Raw genomic sequence first — 11,519 nt, forward strand, 5'->3', positions numbered from 1 at the left:
AAAACGGTGAAGGGCCAGATCTGGGGAACACGAAACAGGGGAGAACAGAGAGGGAGATCCAATCTCGGAGGGGCTCCCACCCCTCCGCCGCCATGGAGGCCATGGACCAGAGGGGGAACTCTCCTCCCATCTAGGGGGGCAAGGAATAAGAAGAAGGAGGGTGGCTCTCTCCTCCTCTCTCCCGATGGCGTGGGAGTGCCGCCGGGGCAAGGATCGTGACGGTGATCTACATCAACAATCTTGCTACGGTCAACACCAACTCTCTCCCCCTCTATGTAGCGGTGTAACATCACTTCTCTCTGCTGTAATCTCTACTTAAACATGGTGCTCAAATCCATATATTATTTCCCAATGATATTTGGCTATCCTATGATGTTTGAGTAGATCCGTTTTGTCCTATGAGTTAATCGTGATCTTGGTTGGTATGATTGTATATTTTATTTATGGTGTTGTCCTATGGTGCCCTCTGTCTCGTGCAAACGTGAGGGGGCCCTCTATAGAGTGTTGCAATACGTTCATGATTCGCTTATGGTGGGTTGCGAGAGTGACAAAAGCTTAAACCCGAGTAGGTGGGTTGTTGCGTATGGGATAAAGAGGACTTGATACTTAATGCTATGGTTGGGTTTCACGACCTTAATGATCTTTAGTAGTTGTGGATGCTTGCTAGAGTTCCAATCATAAGTGCATATGATCCAAGTAGAGAAAGTATGTTAGCTCATGCCTCTCCCTCATATAGAATTACAAGAATGATTACCGGTACTTGTTATCGATTGCCTAGGGACAAATGACTTTCTTCATACTTGTTTTAGGTAAAGCAATCGTCAAGTGTGCATAGAGTTGTATCGGTGGTCGATAGAACTCGAGGGAATATTTGTTCTGCCTTTAGCTCCTCGTTGGGTTCGACATTCTTATTTATTGAAAAGGGCTACAAAGGATCCCCTATACTTGTGGGTTATCAAGACCTTTTCCTGACACCGTTGCCGAGGAGCAATAGCGTGGGGTGAATATTCTCGTGTGTGCTTGTTTGCTTTATCACTAAGTAGTTTTTATTTTCTATTCTAAGTTGTTCTCTATCTTTAGTTATGGATATGGAACACGAAACACCAAAAAAATAGTGGTACTTGCTACCCATGGATATGGGGAACCTCCTAAAACCCTCGATGCGCGTTATGTGAAAAATATTGTGCAATACTTTGATAATCCTATGAAAACCCCATTAACCTTGATAATGGGAGACAGGTCGGATCAACGTGAATAATTTAGGGATTATTGCTTGACACAAAAAGGAAACTGTTATGGGATCAAATTCATATGTTGAAATGGTATGCTTGGAATCTATGCTCTAGATATGATTATACTTGTTGCTCTAGGATGAATGCTCCACACCTTCCCTTTTCATGCAAATTTAATGATAATGAAACCTTGGATTCTTATGCCAATGGTAGATATGATAATTATGATGTGGAACAAATAGAAGAATTTGTTGCTTTTAAGGGTGCTTATGAAATTGAATCTTTGTTTTAAAGTATGAAGCTTTTAATGATGATGTTTATAGACCTGAAAATTTTGCCATCCTTAAATATTGCTATGATAATTACAAATAGAATTCCGATATTTATGCGCTTATTGAGAAAGTCTCCGCTGTCCAAGAAGGGAATAATATTTTGTAGAAGTCTATGGCAGAAGAAATTGATGAAATTGTGAGCTCATTGGATGATAAAGATGATGAGGTGAGCGAAGAACAAAAGGAGGAAGAACGGATTAGCTACCCGTGCCCACCTTCTAATGAGAGTAACTCTTGAACTCATACATTGTTTAATTTCCCTTTGTTCTTACCGAAGGATGAATGCTATGATAATTGCTATAATCCCGTTAATTCTTTTCAAATATCCCTTTTTGATGAACTTGATGCTTGTGGCCATGATGCCAATAGGAATTATGCTATTGGAGATGAACTTGCTATTGTTCCTTATTTTAATATGAAATTGTTGCTATTGCACCCACACATGATAGTCCTATTACCTTTTTGAATTCTCCAAACTACACTATATCGGAGAAATTTGTTCTTGTTAAGGATTATATTGATGGGTTGCATTCTACCATTGCACATGATAATTTTGATGAATGTAATATGCACGTGCTTGCTGCTCCTACTTGCAATTATTATGAGAGAGGAACTACATCTCCACCTCTTTATGTTTCCAACACGATAAAATTGCAAGAAACTGCTTATGCTATGTATTGGCCATTACTTGATGTGCATGAATTGTTCTTGTATGACATGCCGATGCATAGGAAGAGGGCTAGACTTCGTCATTGCATGATATATGCTTCTTTGTCCTCACTACTAAATGCCAAATCATTGCTAATTAAAATTGGCTTTGATATACCTTGGAATCTGGGTGGATTCATTACTTGAGCACCTTATGCCTAGCTTAATGGCTTTAAAGAAAGCGCTGCCAGGGAGACAACCCAGAAGTAGTCATTTTATTTCTATTGAGTGCTTTTATAAAGTTTAAAAACAAAAAAAATATAGAGGGTAACTTAAAACTTCACAAAAAGGAAAGTGAAAGTGAGAGAGACGAGCATTGTTGAAGTGGGGGAGCTCCTTGAACTTTGTTCATGCCCATGGAAACTTTGTGAATCTCAATTACAGAAACTTTTCAATAAAAGTAATTATCCCCTTGTACAAATCCGTTGTATTGTAAAATTATTGTGCCAAGATTTGCCTTTAGGATGATTAGATTGCTTGTTGGTATGTGCGATGCAGAAACAGAAACTTTGGCTGTAGCGCATGAGTTTTCATTTTTTACTGGAACGTCAAAAGGTTCTGAAACTTTTTTGCAAACTATTGATATACAAATTGTTTATTTCATCCTAATTTTTCAGAATTTTTGGAGTACCAGAAGTATGGTAGATGTTCAGATTGCTACAGACTGTCCTGTTTAAGACAGGTTCTGTTTTTGATGCATTGTTTTGCTTGTTTTGATGAAACTATCGATTCTATCGGTGGTATAAGCCATGGAAAAGTTATATTACAGTACCTACAATGCAAAAACAAAATATGAATTGGTTTGCAACAGTACTTAGAGTAGTGATTTGCTTTATTATACTAACAGATCTTACCGAGCTTTCTGTTGAGTTTTGTGTGGATGAAGTGATCAAAGATCGAGGAGCTCTCGATATGAGTAGAAGTAGGAGAGGCAAGAGCTCAAGCTTGGGTATGCCCAAGGCACCCCAAGTAAATATTCAAGGAGACTCAAGCGTCTAAGCTTGGGGATGCCCTTGAAGGCATCCCATCTTTCTTCAACAAGTATTGGTATGTTTTTGTCTTCATTTGGTTCATGTGGTATGTGTAAATCTTGGAGCGTCTTTTATGTTTATTTTTCACTTTTCTTTTATGCACCATGTTTGTATGAGATAGTCCATGGTTGATTTATAGAATGCTCATTGCACTTCACTTATATCTTTTGAGTATGGCTTTATAGAATGCTTCACGTGCTTCACTTATATCATTTGAAGTTTGGATTGCATGTTTCTGTTCACATAGAAAACCATTATTTGAAGAATGCTCTTTTGCTTCACTTATATTTATTAGAGCATTGTCTTTTGTAGAAAGAATTAAACTCTCTTGCTTCACTTATATCTATTTAGAGAGTCAACAGGAATTGGTCAATTGCATGGTTAGTCATGAAATCCTACATAAAACTTATGGATCACTGAATATGGTATGCTTGATTACTTGCAATAGTTTTGCAATATAGAGATGGAATATGTGGGAGGTACTAGTAAATGGTTGTGTTTAGTAAGAATATTGGTGTTAAGGTTTGTGATTCCTGAGGCATGCACGTATAGTCTCTCGTTATGCTATGAAGTTGGAGCATGATTTATTATTGTTTGTCTTCCTTATGAGTGGCAGTCGGGGACGAGCGATGGTCTTTTCCTACCAATCTATCCTCCTAGGGGCATGCATAGTAGTACTTTGCTTCGAGGGCTAATAAACTTTTGCAATAAGTATATGAGTTCTTTATGACTAATGTGAGTCCATGGATTATACACACTCTTACCTTTCCGCAATTTGCTAGCCTCTACGGTATCGTGCATTGCCCTTTCTCACCTCGAGATGTGGTGCAAACTTCGCCGGTGCATCCAAACCCTGTGATATGATAAGCTTTATCACACATAAGCCTTATTATATCTTCCTCAAAACAGTCACCATACCTACCTATTATGGCCTTTCCATAGCCATTCCGAGATATATTGACATGCAACTTCCACCGCTTTCGTTTTGATGACTTGAGCTTTCATTGTCATATTGCTTTGCATGATCGTAAGATAGCTAGCATGATATTTCCATGGCTTGTCCATTCTTTGATATCGTTCTTATGCTAGATCATTGCACATCCTGGTACACTGTCAGAGACATTCATATAGAGTCATACTTTGTTCTAGGTATCAAGTTGTAATTTTTCTTTTCTTTTGAGTTATAAGTAAATAGAAGTGTGATGATCATTATTATTCATTATTAGAGCATGTCCCAGTGAGGAAAGGATGATGGAGACTATGATTCCCCCACAAGTCGGCATGAGACGCCGGACAATGAGAGAAAAAAGAAAAAAAGAAAAAAGGAAGAAAAAAGAAGAAGAGAAGGGGTATTGTTACTACCTTTTTACCACAATTGTGCTTCAAAGTAGCACCATGTTTTTCATATAGAGAGTCGCCTGTTTAGTCACTTTCATATACTAGTGGGAATTTTTCATTATAGAACTTGGCTTGTATATTCCTGTGATGGGCTTCCTCAAATGCCCGAGGTCTTCATGAGCAAGCAAGTTGGATGCACACCCACTTAGTTTTCGTATTGAGCTTTCATACACTTCTAGTTCTTAGTGCATCCGTTGTATAGCAATCCCTACTCCTCACGTTGATATCAATTGATGGGCATCTCCATAGCCCGTTGGTTAGCCACGTCGATGTGAGACTTTCTTACTTTTTGTCTTCTCTATATTTACCCCTATCATCATACTCTATTCCACCTATGGTGCTATATCCATGCCTTGCGCACATGTATTGCATGAGGGTTGAAAAAGTTGAAGCGCGTTAAAAAGTATGAACCAATTGCTCGGCTTGTCATCGAGGTTGTGCATGATAAATACTTTGTGTTAAGAAGACAGAGCATGACAACATTATATGATTTTGTAGGGATAGCTTTCTTTAGCGTTGATATTTTGAAAGACATGATTGTTTGTTGGGATGCCTGAGTATTAATGTCTTTATGTCAAATTATAGACTATTGCTTTGAATCACTTATGTCTTAATATTCATGCCATGATTAGATATATGATCAAGTTTATGCTAGGTAGCATTCCACATCAAAAATTATCCTTTTTATCATTTACCTGCTCGAGGACGAGCAGGAATTAAGCTTGGGGATGCTGATACGTCTTTGTTGTATCTATAATTTTTGATTGTTTCATGCAAATATTATACAACCTTTATACACTTTTGGCAACATTTTGTATGCTTTATTTGGACTAACATATTGATCTAGTGCCCAGTGCCAGTTCCTGTTTGTTGCATGTTTTTTGTTTCATAGAACATCCATATCAAACAAAGTCCAAATGCAATAAAATTTTATGGAGAATTATTTTGGAATATTTATGATTTGGGGGAGTTGGAATAATCAGAAGAGGGGGCCCATAGTGACCACAACTCACCAGGGCTCGCCTGGGGGCCCAGGCGCACCCGAGTGTCTTATGCCCACCTCGTACGTCAGTTGGAGCTCTACTTCTGGTGCAAGAAAGATAATTTATTCAAAAAAATCATGTAAAAATTTCAGTGCAATCGGAGTTACGGATCTCTGGGAATTTAAGAAAACGGTGAAGGGCCAGATTTGGGGAATGCGAAACAGAAGAGAACAAAGAGGGAGATCCAATCTCGAAGGGGCTCCCACCCCATGGCGCCATGGAGTTTATGGACCATAGGGGGAACTCTCCTTCCATCTAGGGGGGTAAGAAGAAGAAGGAGGGGGCTCTCTCCCCCTCTCTCCCGGTGGCGCCGGAGTGCTGCTGAGGCAAGGATCATGATGGCGATCTACATCAACAATCTTGCTACCGTCAACACCAACTCTCCCCCCCCCTCTATGCAGCGGTGTAACATCACTTCTCTCCGCTGTAATATCTACTTAAACATGGTACTCAACTCCATATATTATTTCCCAATGATATTTGGCTATCCTATGATGTTTGAGTAGATCTGTTTTGTCCTATGGGTTAATCATGATCTTGGTTGGTATGATTGTATATTTTATTTATGGTGCTATCATACGGTGCCATCCCTCTTACGCAAACGTGAGGGGGCCCTGTTGTAGGGTGTTGCAATACATTCATGATTTGCTTATGGTGGGTTGCGAGTGACAGAAGCTTAAACCCGAGTAGGTGGGTTGTTGCATATGGGATAAAGAGGACTTGATACTTAATGCTATGGTTGGGTTTCACGACCTTAATGATCTTTAGTAGTTGTGGATGCTTGCTAGAGTTCCAATTATAAGTGCATATGATCCAAGTAGAGAAAGTATGTTAGCTCATGCCTCTAGAAATACAAGAATTATTACCGGTACTTGTTATCGATTGCCTAGGGACAAATGACTTTCTTCTTGACAAAAGCTATCCACTTTTATTACCTTGCAAATTATTCATAGTTTTATTCCTGCAAAGTACTCATAGTTTTATTCTTGCAAAATAGTTTCATACTTGTTTTAGGTAAAGCAAATGTCAAGTGTGTGTAGAGTTGTATCGGTGGTCGGTAGAACTTGAGGGAATATTTGTTCTGCCTTTAGCTCCTCGTTGGGTTCGACACTCTTATTTATTGAAAAGGGCTACAAACGATCCCATATACTTGTGGGTTATAACTTGCCTTTATGGCTCAACAAAAAAACGTTGATCCTCACTTTAGGAGGTTGGGAAATTGAAAATAATGTTAGTTGCTTCATGCCTTTACAATTTGAGCATAATAGTTTCTTTAGAAACGAGCTTAAGGAGCAGAAAAGTTTTATGGATTACATGAATAAAGAGCTCGATGATATTTCTAAGGAATTTTATGGTTTGAAATCTCAGTTTGCTCATTTCAAAAATTTAGTAGGCCAAATTTCTGATAAACAAGCTACTTTAGTAAATAAGATGGCTGGTAAACTGGAGGCTTTAAATAATGATGAAGGTCTTAAAGTGATTGATGTGACTCCTGTTAAATCTCTGTTTTCTAATATAAATCTTGATAAAGATGGGACTGGAGATGAGTCAACTTTAGTTAAAAGGCATCCCAATGATTCGGAGTTTTTAGATCTTGATGCAAAAATTTATAGAAGTGGTATTGGAGAGGTCAAAACTTTAAGTAGCAATGAACCCACTCTTTTGGATTTCAAGGAATTTAATTATGATAACTATTCTTTAATATATTGTATTTCCTTGTTGCAATCCATGTTGAATTCTCCTCATGCTTATAATCAAAACAAAGCTTTTATCAAACATATCGTTGATGCTATGATTCAATCTTTTGAAGAAAAGCTTGCATTGGAAGTTTCTATCCCTAGAAAACTTTATGATGAGTGGGAACCTACTATTAAGATTAAGATTAAAGATTATGAGTGCCATGCTTTGTGTGATTTGGGTGCTAGCGTTTCCACAATTCCAAAAACTTTATGTGATGTGTTAGGTTTCCATGAATTTGATGATTGTTCTTTAAATTTGCATCTTGCGGATTCCACTATTAAGAAACCTATGGGAAGGATTAATGATGTTCTTATCATTGTGAATAGGAATTATGTGCCTGTAGATTTCATTGTTCTAGATATAGATTGCAATCCTACATGTCCTATTATTCTTGGTAGACCTTTCCTTAGAACGATTGGTGCAATTATTGATATGAAAGAAGGAAACATTAGATTTCAATTTCCGTCAAGGAAGGGCATGGAACACTTTCCTAGAAAGAAAATTAAATTGCCATATGAATCTATCGTGAGAGCTACTTATGGATCGCATACCAAAGATGACAATACCTAGATCTATTTGTGTTTTATGCCTAGCTAAGGGCGTTAAACAATAGCATTTGTTGGGAGGCAACCCAATTTTATTTTTGTTCTTTGCTTTTTGTTCCTGTTTTGCAATAAATAATTCATCTAGCCTCTAGTTAGATGTGGTTTTGTGTTTAATTAGTGTTTGTGCGAAGTAATACCTTTGAGATAGCTTACAGTGATAGTTGTTTTAATCTTGCTGAGAAACAGAAACTTTTTCACCCAGGAAAATAATTTTCATAATTCACATAAGCGTGATTTTGCTCTGATACTTTTTGCATTGGATTGGTACACAAATTTCCCAGGTTTTCCTAATTTTTCAGAATTTTTGGACTTATAGAAGTATTCGAGAGTTACAGGTTGCTACAGACTGTTCTATTTTTGACAGATTCTGTTTTCTATGTGCTGTTTGCTTATTTTGATGAATATATGGGTAGTATGGGGGGTATGAACCATGGAAAAGTTGGAATACAGTATATATTACACCAATTTAAATAAATAATGAGTTCACAACAGTACCATAAAGTGGCGATTTAGTTCTTATACTAACGGAGCTTATGAGGTTTTATGTTGAGTTTTGTGTTGTGAAGTTTTCAAGTTTTGGGTAAGGATTTGTTGGACCATGGAATAAGGAGTGGCGAGAGCCTAAGCTTGGGGATGCCCAAGGCACCCCAAGGTAATATTCAAGTACAACCAAGAGCCTAAGCTTGGGGATGCCCCGGAAGGCATCCCCTCTTTCGTCTTCGTCTATCGGTAACTTTACTTGAGGCTATATTTTTCTTCACCACAAGATATGTGTTTTGCTTGGAGCGTCTTGTATGATATGAGTCTTTGTTTTTTTAGTTTGCCACAATCATCATTTCTGTACACACCTTTTGAGAGGGACACGCATGAATCGTGATTTATTAGAACACTCTTTGTGCTTCACTTATATCTTTTGAGATAGGCAATTTTGCTCTAGTGCTTCACTTATATCTTTTTAGAGCACGGCGGTGGTTTTATTTTATAGAAATTGATGAACTTTCATGCTTCACTTATATTATTTTGAGAGTCTTTAAACAGCATGGTAATTTTCTATGGTTATAAATTTAGTCCTAGTATGATAGGCATCCAAGAGGGATATAATAAAAACTTTCATATAAAGTGCATTGAATACTATGAGAAGTTTGATTCCTTATGATTGTTTTGAGATATGAAGATGGTGATATTAGAGTCATGCTAGTAAGTAATTATGAATTTGAGAAATACTTGTGTTAAGGTTTGTGAGTCCCGTAGCATGCACGTATGGTGAACCGTTATGTAACGAAATTGGAGCATGAGATATTTTTTGATTGTCTTCCTTATGAGTGGCGGTCGGGGATGAGCGATGGTTTTTTCCTACCAATCTATCCCCCTAGGAGCATGCATGTAGTACTTCATTTTGATGACTAATAGACTTTTGCAATAAGTTTGTGAGTTCTTTATGACTAATGTGTAGTCCATGGATTATACGCACTCTCACCCTTCCACCATTGCTAGCCTCTCTAGTGCCGCGCAACTTTCGCCGGTACCATACACCCACCATATACCTTCCTCAAAACAGTCACCACACCTACCTATTATGGCATTTCCATAGCCATTCTGAGATATATTGCCATGCAACTTTCCACCGTTCCGTTTATTATGACACGCATCATCATTGTCATATTGCTTTGCATGGTCTTGTAGTTGACATCGTATTTGTGGGAAATCCACCTTTCATAATTCTTTCATACATGTCACTCTTGATGCATTGCACATCCTAGTACACCGCCTGAGGCATTCATATAGAGTCATATTTTGTTCTAAGTATTGAGTTGTAATAAGTAAATAAAAGTGTGATGATCTTCATTATTAGGGCATTGTCCTAGTGAGGAAAGGATGATGGAGACTATGATTCCCCCACAAGACAGGATGAGACTCCGGACGAAAAAAGAAAGAAAGAAAAGAGGCCAAAAATGAGAAATGCCGAAATAAAAAAGTGAGAGAAAAAGAGAGAAGGGGCAATGTTACTATCCTTTTTCCACACTTGTGCTTCAAAGTAGCACCATGGTCTTCATGATAGAGAGTCTCCTATATTGTCACTTTCATATGGTAATGGGAATTTTTCATTATAGAACTTGGTTTGTATATTCCAACGACGGGCTTCCTCAAATTTCCCTAGGTCTTTGTGAGCAAGCAAGTTGGATGCACACCCACTTAGTATTCTTTTTTGATCTTTCATAAACTTATAGCTCTAGTGCATCCGTTGCATGACAATCCCTACTCACTCACAATTATATCTATTGATGGGCATCTCCACAGCCCGTTGATACGCCTAGTTGATGTGAGACTATTTCCCTCTTTTTGTCGTCTCCACAACCACCATATTCTATTCCACCTATAGTGTTATGTCCATGGCTCATGCTCATGTATTGCGTGAAAGTTGAAAAGGTTTGAGAACATCAAAAGTATGAAACAATTGATTGGCTTGTCATCGGGGTTGTGCATGATTTGAATATTTTGTGTGATGAAGATGGAGAACAGCCAGACTATATGATTTTGTAGGGATAAGCTTCCTTTGGCCATGTTATTTTGAGAAGACATACTTGCCTTGTTAGTATGCTTGAAGTATTATTGTTTTTATGTCAATATTAAACTTTTGTTTTAAATCTTATGGATCTAAATATTCATGCCACAATAAAGAAAATTACATGGATAAATATGTTAGGTAGCATTCCACATAAAAAATTATGTTTTTGTCATTTACCTAGTCGAGGACGAGCAGGAATTAAGCTTGAAGATGCTTGATACGTCTCCAACGTATCTATAATTTTTTATTGTTCCATGCTATTATATTATCTGTTTTGGATGTTTTATATGCATTAATATGCTATTTATATTATTTTTGGGACTAATCTATTAACCTAGAGCCAGTGCCAGTTCCTGTTTTTTCCCTTGTTTTTGAGTTTCGCAGAAAAGGAATACTAAACAGAGTCCAAACGGAATGTAACATTCGCGATGATTTTTCTTGGACTAGAAGACAACCAGGAGACTTGGAGATGAAGTCGGAGGAGCCACGAGGCGGCCACAAGGACGGAGGGCGCGCCCAGGGGGATAGGGCGCGCCCCCCACCCCTGTGGGGCCTCTATGACCCTCCTGGCCTAATTCTTTTGCTTATATATTCCCATATATCCCCAAACCACCAGAGGCATCCACGGAAACACTTTTCCGCCACCGCAACATTCTGTACCCGTGAGATCCCATCTAGGGACCTTTTCTGGCACCTGCCGGAGGGGGATTCGATCACGGAGGGCTTCTACATCAATTCTATTGCCCGTTCGATGAAGCGTGAGTAGTTTACCACAGACCTACGGGTCCATAGCTAGTAGCTAGATGGCTTCTTCTCTCTCTTTGATTCTCAATACCATGTTCTCCTCGATGTTCTTGGAGATCT

This window comes from Triticum dicoccoides, chromosome 4B (assembly GCF_002162155.2).
Source record: "Triticum dicoccoides isolate Atlit2015 ecotype Zavitan chromosome 4B, WEW_v2.0, whole genome shotgun sequence".
Classification (NCBI taxonomy): domain Eukaryota; kingdom Viridiplantae; phylum Streptophyta; class Magnoliopsida; order Poales; family Poaceae; genus Triticum; species Triticum dicoccoides.